Source organism: Triplophysa dalaica, chromosome 21, assembly GCF_015846415.1.
Source record: "Triplophysa dalaica isolate WHDGS20190420 chromosome 21, ASM1584641v1, whole genome shotgun sequence".
In the NCBI taxonomy this organism is placed as follows: Eukaryota; Metazoa; Chordata; class Actinopteri; order Cypriniformes; family Nemacheilidae; genus Triplophysa; species Triplophysa dalaica.
Genome location: NC_079562.1, coordinates 7,061,064 through 7,077,459, shown reverse-complemented (window position 1 = coordinate 7,077,459; position 16,396 = coordinate 7,061,064). Strand labels below are relative to the sequence as shown.

Genomic DNA, 16,396 nt, shown 5'->3' with positions numbered 1-16,396 from the left:
TTGACTGAATGACTCGATTTTTTTAGTCAGGTTTGCTGTGTTTTGATAGAGTTAGAATATTTTGTAAACGTCATTCAGCATTTTGAAGGCAGAGTTTATATTTATTTAACAAACTGTGTTTTTGGCAAAAAAATACTATTTAGCTAATTGTGTGAGGTAGATAAGTAACTGTGTTAAGAGTTTAAAAAAAGTACTTCAAGTTTTGGTAAATGCTTGTTAGCATTTAAAAAAACCTGTCATATAATTTTAAACAGTAAAATAATAAAACAAATTAATATTAATATTAATATATAAAAATACTTTTATTATAAGACACTAGCCAAACACAAACCATAAGTGAACTGGGGCTCAGGCTCGGGCCTGTCCGATAAAAAGGTCTATAGTTTGTTAAACAGAACTGTATTCTGTTGATTTATTAGTAATTTGAAAAGTATTGGAAGTTTGTTTATTTTTTACTTGGGACAGTAAACAACCACCCCTAATCCAGAATGCATTGCAAACACAGCTCATTTTATTTAAGAAATTATATTTAAAATATATTTTTAAATGATTTATTATTTTCCGTATTTACCATGTTTTTAAAGTGATACTTTTCAAGTCGGAAAAGTATAAGTTGTATAAATTTCTTTGTTCTATGTTGCTGAACACACAGGAAGATATCTGGAAGATTGTCAAATCTCATCCCCCATTGACTCCCATATATTTATTTTCCCTACTATGGAAGTCAATGGTGGATGAGATCTGACATTTTTCCAAATTTCCTCCTGTGTGTTCAGCAAAACAAAGACAAAGTTATACATGTTTGGAACAATCTAAGGGTGAGTAAATGATGACAGAATTTTCATTTTTGGGTGAAGTATCCCATTGAAGCAATACCTTTTTTGCACTTTTACGACTTGAAATCTTCTTCTTTCTTAAGATAAAAGACTCAATTTTTATCTCAGAATATTATTTCTATAATCTTTCAAATTAGAATTTTTGAATCCATTAAGAGATCAAGTTTTAACACTTTACTCTATTTTGCATAATATTACCTGTTTCTGCAATGAAACTCTCAGCAGCTTCAGAAAGTGACAGTCCTTTCATCACTCCCCGCAGGAAATGAGTCCCGGTGTGATACTGATCCAGCCTCGCTCTCACCCGCCCTTGTGACGGGTAGAGACTGCTCAGTAATTTTCCTGTTGTCTGGCCCCATCACGCCTGTGAAGGCATAATTAGCCTCACACTGAGGTTTCCTGCAGTTTTCACTGAGAAACCACAAAGACTTTGAGCCTGAAATGTCTCCCCTCGGCTCAATATTTGTGGTGGAGGTACCTGTAGCCGGACTCACTTGTCTCTTCAGATTTCCTTGAATTCCCCCAAATTCCTGATCTGAAGCTACCAGATACGTACCAAAACAGAAGACAAGGCATGATGTGGCCTCGGCAGATATTGAAATCAAAGGAACCCTGTTGGGGTTTTCCTTCACTAGAAACATTCAACCCATCATAAGTGGAATAATGATGGAAGCCTGTTAGGCTGAGATACTGTCAAAAGCGGTGTTTGAACACACCCTTTGAAAGGCGGCATACAATACGCTTGGGTATTTTATAATATTCATGGGTGGCACACCCGACCATTCCGGCTTTCTCAAATCTGATAAATGGCTTAGAAAGTGTGACTTGTGTCAATGCGAATGGTTGACTTGTCAGGGATGAGGGTGGAAAGTAAAATTACCTGACTATTTATACGAAGCCAACAAAATCCTGGTGGAAACTGTGTGACTAAATATTTTTCTTCAAGGTGTGTTAAGCTAACATCACAACAACACCTAACCTCCCATTTTCCTCTATGCCTCTGTTAAAAGAGGAAATCTAGAGATCATTGTTCATTCCATGACTTCATGCGTCTTTTTTAGCATTGCACAAATATGTTTTGAAGGGATCGCCAGCCCTCTGTGGAGAAATTTAGTGCCGCGATTTAATCAGCTTTGTCTCCATAATGACATAAGAAGCGTTTGATATACGGTATAATCACATATTCAGACTCCATGTTCCAGCAGGTTTGCGATAGCCTAAGGTAGCTCATAAAACACACAGCCAGACTGAAGGTGTGAATCATTCCGTCACACGGATAATTCACACTTGAGTCCCCCCCATTATCCCAGCCAAACACCCACCTGAGGTCTTTAATGTCCTCATGGACTAGTAGGTAAAGTGTAGATCTCAGGTTCAGGCTTTTACCTCTGCCGTTGACGGACAAACTTTACCCGCTGGGAAGTTCAAGCTGGTGTCATTAGTCTTTCAGCATTGGGGAGTATGGCTTCAGAGTCCTCTAGCTAAATGTAATGTGTCGCGCAGGCTGCCATGCTTAATTGAGATATCCGTGTCTGTAAGCAAACATTCCATTGTCCACGTAATGTCTCTATCACTTTTTCACAACAGTGTCGACTAGACAGCCGTACGAGCCTTTGATTTTATCTGAATGACTAATTGGGCTCTAGAGGAAAAGAGTATTATTCATGTTTACTTCAAGCCTGCAATTCACACGGCTTGTGTTTCAAGTTACCACGACTAGTTAGAACGCAAAAGCAAAGCTAGCTGAATAACAAGCGATAGTCGCGTACATGTCCACGAGGCAGAAATATTTTTACTGTCAGCGCAAACATATGTCAACCATCAGACCAATACAACTGTAGTCTTCACGAAAACGTCTGCTAAAGAATTGCCCTCAGGTTAGAAAGCGTTCAGTTGTAAACCAAGTAGAAGCATTTTGCAATCTAAAAAGAGCTATGCTAGAGATTTTTGTAGCATTGACGGCACGAGTGAAAAATAAACATAATAGAATAATTAGAATGACGAGTTAAAAAAAGGTCAGCTTGCTGCCTAGTATTATGTGGTGTTAAATATCCTTTGATATGGACTCCAAAGGGATGTAACCACTCATCTAAGCAGTATAGTTGTTTGTGGCGATTTGTGGTGTGTGTGTGTGAAGCATGCAGGTGACGGCAGAGTGATGACAGGTGTATACACAGCTGAGACAGGTGAGCGTTGGACACTGCACCCGGAGGAAATCTTTGACAACAACCCCAGACCAACAAGCCTAACTCAAAGACCTCAAAGTCCTGTTGTTGTTTCATCAACGAGAATTTGTCTCGTGACAGCGTGACTGACAGCTTTACTTGAAATGCTAGTAGAGTTCAAATGCAAATTACTGAGAATAGTTCATTCTGAAATGCTGAAAGAATATGTTAACTGATGAACTTGATGGTAACTTTTTGTTCTCTAAAGCCTCAGATTAATGCAAAGAAAGAATTATTAGATGTTCCATGAAAGCAGATTATCAAAAAAAATGATATGATAGTTATCGATGTACAACTAAGGAAAAATTATTTTCATTTAATAAGCGATTGTATTGTGGCAATTAGTGGCTGTCGAAGTGAGAAAGTCATCCAACAGCAATATGAAAGACTGACAGCATGACAGGGTACATAAAAACTGTGAAAAAGATCAAAGTTATCACTTTGTTTCTTACTTTCCTATACATATACAATATTACTGTTGTTTTGCTTAAAGTGAATATGAACTTGCTTTCTTTGAAGTATTTGAGGTCTGAAAAAATATAGGGCATATTTTCTGCTATTTTGACCTGTTTCTCTGGTTTTCTTTTTCAGCCAATAAATGCAAATTGAAACAATATTTGAAATTTAGTAGGAATATTGTTAGTACTTTATAGATTAACTTAAAGTGGCATAAGTAAAATTAAAGAGAACTGAAAGTGATACTGTCTGTCAGTGTGTTGGAAATGACCAGGTAGCTGTACAGTAACCAGGCAAAGCTGGTTAAGTTTTGTTTGGAGGCAAGATTTATACGTTTCTGAATTGCACGTGTGTGAACTGTTTGGTTACGTATAAACCATGTACTCTTTTATATAATATATGTTGTGTGTTTACAGTGCTTAACGTATGTCCTGAATGCTACACGAGACTGGAATCAGTCTGCGAAAGCAAATATTAAAACAGCAAAGCAACACTGTTATATAATCTCATTGCAATAAAAGTAAAAATGTACATTAGTGGTATTCAATTACACTGTATAATATACTCCACAGAGCAACTTTACGTGACCCTTTATTTTGTTTTGTCAGTTGCGTGCCAAATAACAATTATGGGTGCGTACCCTCTGAAGGAGACTGCATCTCTCAACACTCAGGACGCAGGTATGGTTTGTACATTAATTATGTTTACGCCTCTGAAGATCTTTCTATACGGCGTGTATCAAACTTCAGCTGATACCTTTTGATGTCCTAACATGTCTTTCACTTGCTGTCTTGATTGCCTGCCTGACAGCATGCTTCCACCTGTTCAACACAAATCCTGCGCATTTTTTCAAAGCCTCGACGCATCTAAAGATTCACAATTGTATTTTCGCTTCACACCTTTGAGAGCTGCGCCTCTGTATAAATTAACAAACTTATGCGATTGGGAATTGATTTGTTCAGTTGTAGGACACCGTGTCTGGGACATTTTCAGATGTGCAGTAGAAGTTGCCTGCAGGTGGCACTCTTGTTACTGGACCTCATGAGGGGTTTGGGGACTTGTGAAAGCAGATCAGTGGGACATTAAGACATTCAGAAGTGACAGCCCGAATTTTCTAGATGCACTGCTATTGATCTGTTTCACTTGAAATTATCTGCTATTCACATTAGCAAGAACAAAAGAAAAAAGAACTAATGTTCCTCACTTTCAAAGCTGCTGAAAATCATTTCATGAACTGGAATAATTTACAAGCAAATACATTAATTCAAGTAAATAATAAAAAGGAAGGATACATGGCACAACAAGGTTTGTGTTAAAATAATAATAATTTATATTCAAAATTCATATATTATTTTCTCCTGTTTCTAAGTGTGTATCAAGTATAACTAAGTCTCAAGAACATCATTTTGAGAGCATACCGCAGTTTACGATAAACACTTTTCTTTTGGGGGGAGGTGTGTTGTTTCCCAATTGATTTCAAGTGCCTGTTTTTCATAAACATCCGATTATTTTCTGAAACAAATCTGGACATGGTTTTAAAAGCAAGTCATACAATTTTTTTATTCACAAAGTGGAAATGATATTTTAAACATTAAACTTGAAAAAGTGTTTGCTTAGAAAAGAAGTTGTTATTTTCACCAGCGTAAGTATGAGGTGGATAAATAGGATCACTTCATTATAGATTCTACAGTGATGACAAACCTTTACACATCGGGTCACCGTCATTGGCTGCCAGCCATTTGAAACGATGGGAGTCTGACACACATAGCAAGCCTTCACTATTTAGCAGCAAACACTTAAGTTTAAAGGGGCCTTTTTCTCTCTTTACCTCTTTCTCCCACACCCATGGCCAACACATACTCTCACCCATCCCATTGGCAAGCACACTTGGACGCTTTGACCTGATCTGCTTTTCCGGCCAGCTGTGAGGGAAAGTCACCTTTTGATTTGATCACATTTAAATGTTGAGAAGGCCGGAAAGAGGTGGATGTGTCAGTCCTGGAGATACTTGACGTAGTGCTTGAATGGGAGCTGTTGTAGTTAGGGACAAAAATGCGACAGGGGGCTTTATCACTCTTACCAAGCCTGACCATCTCAAAAAATTATTGACTCCTTTAAGCTGGGATCCCCGAATTAAAGGGGCCTAACCCAACCGAAACACACTCGCATGGACATTCAACAGACGTTGCTTTGCTGTTCAACATCTTGACAGTGATGGGATGACTTTCTGTATCATTGTGTTTTAACATTGCTTTTGGACAGGAGATGAATTTTAAGTGGATATTCAAACAAGGCTTTAAACAACATGTCATTGTTGTGGTAGAGACCACGATTGGACAATAAACCAATTTGAAAATTGTTCAAGAAATTAGTTTGAAGTAGAAAATCTGTGTGAAGTTCACAATATGTGGTGTGAGATAAAACTGAAAATCATTTAACTAGAATTGCGTCTTAATACATCACAACAACAGCTTTTCTGACTGTTGAAAATTCTATAGACGTGTCATTCAAACAGTAAAGGGTAGCTATACAATAGATTCTAAAGAAAGCATTACGTCATTTGGAAGCATGTTGTGTGTCTGCCAAGTAAGGTAATTGTGTCAGGAAAGCGATGAGATCATTAGTAAATTAACACTTTGTTGAATAGCGCATGTGAAGGTCGCCTTGGTCGGTCAGATAAATACAGCGTATGTTAGTTTTGGAACACACATTGTAGTCTTGGAGACAGAATCTTCAATGTTATAAAATGGGCGCAGCGTACCAGATTACATTAATTCTGTTTCTTTCCGTCTGAATGCTGTTCATTTTCAGTTACTGAAGCTGTTAGTTAGAGTTCATATTTACGTGTTTGACGTATTAGACCACAATATTTGAAATCTGTAAAATTAATGAAAGCTACCAACCTAATGATTTGTAGTAATTCTACTAGGTTAATAGGAGCTTTTTCTTCTTAAACTGAAAAAAGATTTTCCAAAGAATTGCTATAAAAATTTATTTAAGCAGGGTCAAGCTGAAGTAAAACTAACTTTACATTTACATTTAGGCATTTGGCAGACGCTTTTATCCAAAGCGTCTTACATTGCTTTATCCTATACATTTTACATAGGTATTTGCAATCCCCTGGGATCGAACACACAACCTTGCGTTGTTAACGCAATGCTCTTACAAAATTTGATACAAGGTTTCAGAAGGACAACAGTTGATATGTTGCGTTTCAGAAATTGCTAATTTAAAGGTTTCTTCTTTAAAAAACTAAAGAACACAATATATATTTAAGATTTATTTTTGGTTTTTGCATTTATTGGACAGACAGTTATTTTAGAGAGGACAGGAAGGAGGGGGTGGGGTCGAGGAACGGACCACAAGTTGCCCGGGAAGCACCGGTGCCAACTGTCGGAGCACGAACCACTCGACCATCGGCTCCTAGACACAATATATTAATATTGAAGTCGACACAGTCCAGCAGAAATGCTCTTTATGTGCAGGTTTGCCCACAATGCATTTGCGAAACCAGTTATTGGTTCAAAGTTTAAACACATCACATGAGATATACTTTCATATTGAATGAATGAAATGTCTTGAGTAAGAATTTTTATCCACCGTAATCTTTTCTCAGCACACCATACATTACAAAAATCTAAACAGAGCTTAACGTCATATTGTAGGGTAGTCACAAAACTCCCAACACCATCATCACTGACTGGTTGAGGTGATGAATCACTTTAAAAAGTCTATAGCTGCAGGATACCCTGAAATGAAAGCAAAACAACTTAGTGTATGTTTTTCCATGTTTTTGAAAAATACTAATTGTGTTTTTATCAAGTATAGACTAGCCCAACTACTTTGTGACAGATGGTATAAAGTGCGGGGCTGAGATTTTTCTTGTAAATGTTTGCGCCATGAAAGTCATGCTCATAAAATAACAGCAGTAGATAATTTGTTCATTTTATTTATGGCAGCTCTTATAATATAGTCTTTTAATTATTGTCTGAATGTCATTAATTAAGGTTTTACCCACATCCATTTATAATAATAGTCCAGTGTTTTTCCCCAGAAACAGTTACACCTCACCTGCTGTCTAAAGGCCTATTTAAACCAACAGTGGTAACTGTAAAGATAAATAGAATGATAACTACAGTATAACATCATGCCTTTAAAATGTAATGGATTTTGATTGGTTGTAAATGTTTTATCTTATATTATCTGGCAAAAACATTCTGAAAAAGATCTCTGCGATATAATTTCTCTGTATGTTTATAATTATAGTTCTTGTTGCGAACTGACCATCATAATTAAAAGGCTGATTTTGCTACTATGCACTTAACACATCTACAGTATATGTAAAAAACCTTGGTAATGACTGGATCAATTATTGGCTAATATACATTAGAATACCCCCACAAGATGTTACGTAAACAACAGTCATCAATGTATTACTATGGGCTGTCATATGGGCTTTTGAATGACCTGTTTTTGCTGTTTACATTCACTATGTGTTGTAGGGGAGAGCTTTGAGTTGTAAATGTTGGAGTGTGTCAACATAGTAGATCAAATCCTGTTTTTTACGATCCGTCCTCTATGAAGGTGTTTATATATGAGTTAATATGAGAACATAATAAGGATTTATTGTTTGTTGTGCATTCCACAGGATTGCTTCTTCAATGATGAGAAAAATATTTTCACTGTATCATCATCCTGTACGTGAAAACGCTCCTCTCTCACCTCACACACAGTCATACTGTGAATGGCTGACAGCTTTGTTACCGTCCCTGCAGTAACTCTAGATCAATGTACCTGAGGAGCTGCGAATTATTGTGGGTTTTGATCGCACAAGTATCGGCTGACAGTGCCATGCCACATTTTATTTGAAAGAGCTCGCTGTGACAATGGCTTCTGGTAATAATAGTATATGTTTCCCCTCCTGGAGAGGCTTTGAATGGTATCTCGCCACACCATCTCATTCCATCTGAGCCTCACACAAACCACTGACATATCACACAAATACCTCCTTTATTAGCTGGCAGTGATTGTTTGCTGCATGGGAGAGTGGCCCCTAGGACCCCAGCACACATTCCAGCACAGCGTTACACTTACATGACATAAAGATGGAGATATATCACTGCGGAACAGGTCTGTACTGGCTGCTTGATATCTGCAGTAGCTCATCCCTGTTGTTGCAGTATGTGTATTGGATTGGAATACAACAGTTTACATAGCATTAAAGCTAGTTTAACACTTAAAGGGATGGTTCTCCCCCCAAAAAATATTCTCTCATCATTTACTCATGTCATTGCAAGCATGTATGTTTTTCTTTTTGCTACAGAACACTAAAGACATTTTAAGGAACCAAATAACATTGGGCCCCCATTGAAGCTCATTGTATGGACACAAAACCACAGGGACATTTCTCAAAATATCTTCTTTTGGCTCCCACAGAGGAAAATGTTTTTGAGGGTGAATAAATAATGACAGAGTTTTTAATTTTGGGTGAAATGTCCATGGGGGAAACCTTTGCATTCACCCCTCAAGTTGGGCTTTTTGACACATTTGGTTCCACTTTGCACTTCTGATCAGAAACAGTGTGTTTAATGTCATCCACCCCCTTGATTTAGTTCCACATTTGTTTGCCAAAGCGAGATATTTAATTATAGTCTTTCCTCGTGTCTTCATCTGACATCAGCACGAGCTGCCCAGCTGTGTTTTTCTGAAGACAGAAGGACATGTACACAGTCTCCTCTGACCCAGCGTTGAACTGCAGAGGCAGACGGTGGAGTGACATGACACTCGGATACTTGACTAACCTGAGCACGCATGACCGACAAGAAAAGTTCCAACATCATCACTGTGCAACCACATTTGCATCAGTTCTTAACTTTTCAAGTTACTAGAAATACCTTATAGATTTTTGAATCATAAAAATAATTCCAGACTTGAAACAACAAATGGACGATGCGAAGCTTCAAATATCAACTTTCCTTTCTTGAAGAGGCTTCAAGCTGTCCAAACAATGATAGTGGGGGACAGCAACAAGCAACATGAGTCAACCCTGGGAACGGGGAATGCGGCATTTGGAATAGGGGTAGAGTGGAACAGTCTTATTTTCCTTTGCCTCAGAAATATGAACTTGCTTCCCACATCTGTTTGCACCATTGCCAGGTGCACAGTCCTACCAGTCCAGGGCCATCATGATGACTTCATGCTGTACACAACGTATCTTAAAAAATCAATCAAGATTTTGTTGGTTGATTTTCTCTTTGAAGGACCTACTGAATTATGTGACATCCACTTAATGTGGCAAACTACATAATGCATCATATATTCTTACTATAATAGTTTGGACAGCTTAAATATATACATAAATATAAGTATATACTGTATGCATATGTTTATTGTATAATGCGAAATGTTGCCACTCCTTGAAGACTCTCTTGGCATGCAGCTGAGCCGAAGTCTTTTTCAGTGAAGAATCTGCATCTTGTTGCTTGTTCGAACACGTTTTCTGGAGAGAGCCTGACAGATCTGAGTTCACTGAAACCGTACTCAGCTGGTGTTGCCAGTTGAAATGACTAAGCCACGTAGTCAGAGTCATTATGGTATTTACCTCACTTCCAGAGCTCATGCATGCAGTGTCATAAAGGCGACCTTTTATTGAACTGGTTGATTGAAGGCGACGACTAATACCACTTACCTCGACTTCTGCTTGACAATCAATTTATAATCCTCCATAAAATGGAAACCTAGTTTGGGAAAATTAACTAAATTTTTCCACTGATGGAAAGAACAGGCAAACAGTTTGAGGACTCACAGAAGTATTATGCAATGTTGGAGTTTGTCATGTGTGCTTGTTCTTCTGTAGACATGCATGATGAAACTCATTTCAAGCCAGTCTGAATTGGTGATGTGTTAAATTCTGAATAAGCCCCACTCCAAGGTTCCGTTCATCTTGGTGAGCAAACCGTGCAATTATAAGCATCTAAAGGGATTCAATGTAGAGGATTGTTTTTGGATAATGTAATTGACATCCATAGATTCTGAACGCAATGATGTAACACAATCACTGTCCTTATCTAGTTTACCTCATAAACACTTGTCTCCAAAGTCTTGTCTAACTGCATTAGGTACTTGACTATTGTACTGTACGTTTTGAAGTATGACTACACTGTGAAACTTTGCTGTAATTTTGCAGCAGTTTTGCCAGTAACTTACTGTAGATTTGATTACTACTTTATATTTTTCTGTTTATACTGTTTTTAATTTGAGTTAAACTTGACTTTAATCAGAATTAAAACACTTTGACTTTTTATATTCAAAATGAGCATTACTGGCATAACACTGCAAAAATGACACTCTTCCTGAGCATTTTTGTTTTGTTTTCAGTATAAAAATATGTAAAATGTCATAAATTTTATACATTTACATAACAAAGTAACCCAAGATATTTAGTCTTATTTATTGAAAAAAAAATATAAGAACTGGGTAAATTTATGTTTAAAATAAAATAGTAAATTAAATCCACAGTAAGTTATTGACAAACCTGCTGCAAAACTACAGCAAAGTTTTACAGCGTAGTTTTAATACACACAAATAGGCCCTAGAGCTAGATAGGTCACATAACTGAACGAGGAAAACATTGCTCAAGTTTCCTAAATGTTCTTATATATCAGGGGTGTGGTGGTGCTGGGGGTTGTGGTGGGTGCACCAAAAAGAGGGTAACAAAAGTCCCATAAAGCCCTATGGGCCTTTAGTTTTGGCTTACTGTACTTATCGTGAAGGACTCATGTTAGTCTGGTGCCTTCGGTGTCGAAATCAAACACTTGGACCAGAACTAGGGTGAAGACTGAGTTATTTTAATTATGTAAATTGATAATTTCATTCTCATTTTTGGATGAATGTAGCACATGTATATTTGTGACAAAAGTCAAAATTGTATATTTTTTATTATATGTTCCATGAAGGTAATTTATTACTGTGAATATAAAAACATTTTTGTGAGTGGAAGCAGAAAAATCCTGAACAAAAATGGCCTACAAACTTCGCTCGCTGCTGGGAATTACTCAAATTTTTTGCACCCTCAGATTCCAGATTTTCAATTAGTTGTGCTTCAAGGAAATATTTTATTCAGGTTTAAGATAATGTATAAATCAGAATTTCAATCTTAATTGACTCTTGACTGGTTTTGGGGTCAAGGGTCACATATGGCTTTTTGCTTTGAGGGATCCTCATTTCAGGGAATAAAGATTTCGACAAAAAAAATCCTTTAGCCTAAATCTTTATCCTCTATGCTTTTATAGTGTCCCATGCACTAAACCTCATTTTGTTTTTGTTCATTAAAGACTTTTACATTTTATTCAAGTTTTATTTATTTTAGTTTGTAGAATACTTGCTAGAACAGCCTGCCTACATGTGGATGTAAATAATGAAGTAATTTCTGCTGGATTTGTCATTCAATGTCTTTTGCGGCTGACTCGATTGTCCTAATTTAAGTGATGCAGAGTTCGTCTGTCATCAAACGGTTCAAAACACAGACTTTCAATGGTTTGCTCTGTCACTACAACCCTACTGTTTTTATTTCTTCTTTCAAGGAGACCATCAGTGATGATGCACCGCCACATTCCTTCTTAACTGTACTCTGGAAGAGGTGATGAAAAAGAAGAGTGAATTAATAAATGTAACGTCGTGAAAGCGTATTTGACGTTAAGCTGTCATCTTTAACCATTTCTCATGCTTCGCCTTGCTATATGGTTCGTATGATTTACACACATTCTTTTTTATCACATGCATACAACCCTGGAGATATTATTGTAGGAGTCTTAAGATGAACTTGTGATGGTTTAGTATATCGACATGAATATGTTAAGATCTAACAAGTGTGATAATGATGATAATACAGCTTTTTCGTGATGGTGATGAGAAAGAAACTTATCTTAACATTATCTCAAATCTCATTCCAAGAAGAAACATCACACGAGCCCATGCGTCTATTCATTTATATACTACAAGTAGCAATCAAAAACATTTAGATCATACAAACATGCAGATGAAAGTGATTCGCAAAACCCCCAATAAAAGCCGCCAACATCCTCCTGTGTTAAGAACTGGAGGCACGGAAAGAGCAAATGTACACTTATCCCTGTGCTTTAGGCCACGGACATGGCTGCTTTACCGCCATAATCCTGCTATTATTTCTGTTCCTTTCTCTGAAAATTACAGTTTTCACCGCATTAAGTTGGAATGGCTCCCGTGCTGATGTATTCACAGCCTTCCCGATCGTTTGGCCTCCAGTCCTCGGGTCGTCTTTGACTGGAGTCATTAACGCATTCTTTACACGTCTGAAGGGATGGGGCGAGGGTGCACACCCCAGCCATTTAATGTACCTGCAACTCCACCTGGGCTGTGTGCTTTAAATATCCCCGCAATATTGTTCTTCTATATTCCACAAATTGGGTTGAGTTACATGCTGGCACAGGTCTGGGAAGACATTATACATAAAGTGTAATTCTAGACACATGCCACACATGATGAGGAGAGGCCAGCAGGGAGGGAGATCTGTAATTAAGAGCAGTTTGATGGTATTTCCTATGGCAACATGAGAGATCGGCTTCATTGTACGAGGCTGCGCGAGACCTCCTGTGTCGTGCACTTCATTCGGCTATACAACTGTCAGCAACTAAACTCACAACCTGTGGAATGTGTCTTAAGTGATACTTCAAATCCCCGCTGCCACCCAGCCTATATCGTCCAAATAAACAAAGCAACACTCGCACACACATTTCAGGATTAGGAACTGAAAATGAGCTCAACTGTCTGATTTGGTTATTATACTAAACATCTCCTGTCGTGGTTCTGCACATACACAGATCATCTTTGTCACATGTGCAGAATGGATTGTGTATAAAGGACCATGATACTACAAAACACATACAGCTGGAGGAATAAGTGTTCAATTGTTTTGATCTCTGATAAAAAAACGGTATACAATTGATCTCCAAGTGGTTGACATGCTGTTTCCTGCAATCATATATTGCCATTGTTACAGTTATGGTATGCAGTTCATGATATGACAGAGTAGATTTTATTCTGTATTTGTATTTTGTTGTCCGTTAATCGCTCAGTTTTGTGGCCTGTGCAAATTCAAAGAAAACATCAAAGAATGTAATTGCACAATGTCAGATCTGTGATAAACAACTTCAATGGGATTACAGTCAATGTAGGATTAGTTGTATGGTCAAGCACTGTAGACTAGCAGAACAGCCAAAAGATGCTAATTATAGTTGATCGACTAGTAAATAGAAATTAACAACTTCTGAGATTCGGTGCAGATTACATCCACCCTTTACCAACTAGAAACTATAGTTGAAAATAATAATATAATATGATACTGGAACAATATTAGTCGGATGTTTTGGGTCACTTGACTAATGTTTCTAATGATGTTATGAAACCTTCAGACTTGATGACACAATCATAAATGAAATTAGTAAACAAACAATATAATTGTGTCAACAATTTAGTAAAAATGTTGATTTTTTTGTCAAAAGCCATAAAGAGCATGACAAAACACTCCAATACTGTTTAAAAACATCTCAGGGCGAGGCTTCAAAAAGCTGGTCTTTTTTTATTTATAGAAATATATTTTGCAAAAGAAAGATGCAAAAACACTTGATGGATTGTGTATTTGTAGTTACAACATAATTCCCATAGTCATTTGTTAGTTTGGATGAGTTTAATGTGGAAAAAATAAAGAACAAGTAACCTTGAACTTTTGACCAGTAGTGAACACTAAAGAAATTTCCCTAGACCCTTGCTTGGCGAATTATACTTGCATGCACTTAAATAGTTATTTCTACATGCTAACAGTTTTTTTAATGATGAAACTGACAAATGGTAGGTGTGCCAGTGTAATATTTTACACTGACTCTTCTCTCTGTAATGAGCATCGTTGGTCTGATTTATGGTTGATATCTGATGTGTGGAATAGGGTTTTATGTCCCATTTGCCCTTTATGTAAATCCCATTTACTTTGCATTAGGTATTTCTTCTCAACTATACCTAAAGTGCATGCTTGTGCAATAAAACCATTTTAAAGAAGAGCCAGCACCAAGCATTTTAATAAGATAGTGGGTTTATTAGTGGTTTTTAGACATGTTTCATCTTGTGGCGGTTGTTTAAATCCACAGCAAGAAGGACTCCCACCTTCTGGCATTACACCCATCTCTCCCAATAAAGACAATCAGTAACCTCAATGAAATCATCACCAGAGCTTCCCTGTTTGCTGGGCACACACTGTATAAAGATTAAATCAGATTAGATGGTATAACATTCACCAAGACATTAGGAAAGTTGACAGTTTCTGAAATCATCCCAGGAAATCTCACTGCCGGTCTTATCTGCTCTGGTCTTAAGCGAAGAACAGCAGTACTGCTTAAGATAGACGGCCTGGTAGTTATAAATGAAAGAGAATCCAGGTGTGCGCAGGTGTGCACAGTGTAGCTCATAATGCTCATGTTAGCTGAGGAAGGCTCAGTTCAAGCATCACGTTCGTGGACAGCCGTTGACATTAACCGATGAATGGGTTAACAGTGCAGTTTATAGGAGAACAATGCGGGGAATCCTAATTAGCATTTCAATACAATTCGTGGTATTTGCAGTTGCCGGCAGACAGTGTGATATTGAACACAATAATGCCAACGAGATGTTGTCCCCGATGTCAGACGATCATGCTGAACACCTGGATGGAGGTTTTAACTCGCGTTGTTGGCAAGTGTGACTGCATAGGTTTATCTGCAGTTCAAATGGTCTACAAGAAAGTGACACAATATTAAGTTAGCAGGCACGATAAAATAACTAAGGGGGGGTTGGCATACTGGCATGCCGACAAGAAAACTCAACTCCTAGACAAGTGTTTCACAGAGAGTCTCTGTTAACTAAATGGCTTCATTGTAAAAGGAAGGCAAAGACATAACGAAAGGAGGCAGCTAGATGTGGAATTTGTCTCCCCTTAATTGTTCTCCTAACACTTCTTGTCTCCTCCATCTACATGTGTTAAGCTCTCCACCGTCATGCCATTCAGGCTATGGAAAAGAAGCAAGAGCCTGAGCCAAACAGAGTAACATCCAAAAGCTTTTTCAAAACCGCACAATATTGTGATTCAGCTCATGGTGACTGGGTGTCCGTGTTACTTTAACCGAGGCTGTTTGGCCAGCTGCCTTTTCACGCTGTTGCCTATTGATGAGTTTTCATCCGATTCTCAATGGGACGTTTTGTGACGATTATTCAAGGGGGTGAAGCTAAGATCTTTTCTAACTTTCGGATTCGAATTCCTCTTGACATCATCCTTCACAATGGCAAAGCCCCACTTTTGCCATCCCTTTCGCCTTTTGGGGAGGGGGGACAAAATAAATAGCATCCAAAAGTTAGCTGGATTTTGCATAGTTAACATTTCGCTAATGGGCAGGCCCGCTTCTCATGGAGACTGGACAGCATTTTTGGGGGCCACGGTGCCGTTGTTGTGGTGACGGCGCTGGGAAGTGAATGAAGCAGATGTCAGTGTAATCCATCACCCCTCCTCTCCCCCTCTATCTGCCCATTGCTGAGACACCCTCCTTAACACCGCTCATCAATTAAAGCCTTACACCAGCCCTACCATTAACATGCAAGAGCTTTCTTAAGCTTCCTTCTTGCCCTGCGGTCATCCACGCTAAAAAGCGCCCCAATCGCTAGTCAACCATAACTTAGCAATGTGTGTTTTGTGGCTGATACTAAGCAGTTAAGGCATCACCAAATTGGTGACGTCTCTTTTTAAGTTCTGGGAAGCTGTATGATGATGTGGACCATGTGACTCAACAGCAAGTTATTTAGTTGAGATTAGGAGCGTTGTAA

General features: G+C 38.0%; 1 protein-coding gene across 14 annotated transcripts in view; it reads left to right on the top strand.

Moving 5' to 3' along the window:
* The window catches only part of barx1 (BARX homeobox 1), a 61,545-nt gene that overhangs the window by 13,153 nt on the left and 31,996 nt on the right, over window positions 1-16,396 (top strand). For 6 of the 14 annotated variants that reach the window (XM_056734246.1, XM_056734248.1, XM_056734253.1 and 3 more), the window contains one exon: window positions 12,100-12,258. The exons of 7 other annotated variants lie outside the window; for them this stretch is intronic. The gene's annotated coding sequence lies outside the window, so the exon portion shown is untranslated. The remainder of the gene's footprint in view (window positions 1-12,099; window positions 12,259-16,396) is intronic. One more of the 14 variants, XM_056734247.1, reaches the window with a different exon arrangement.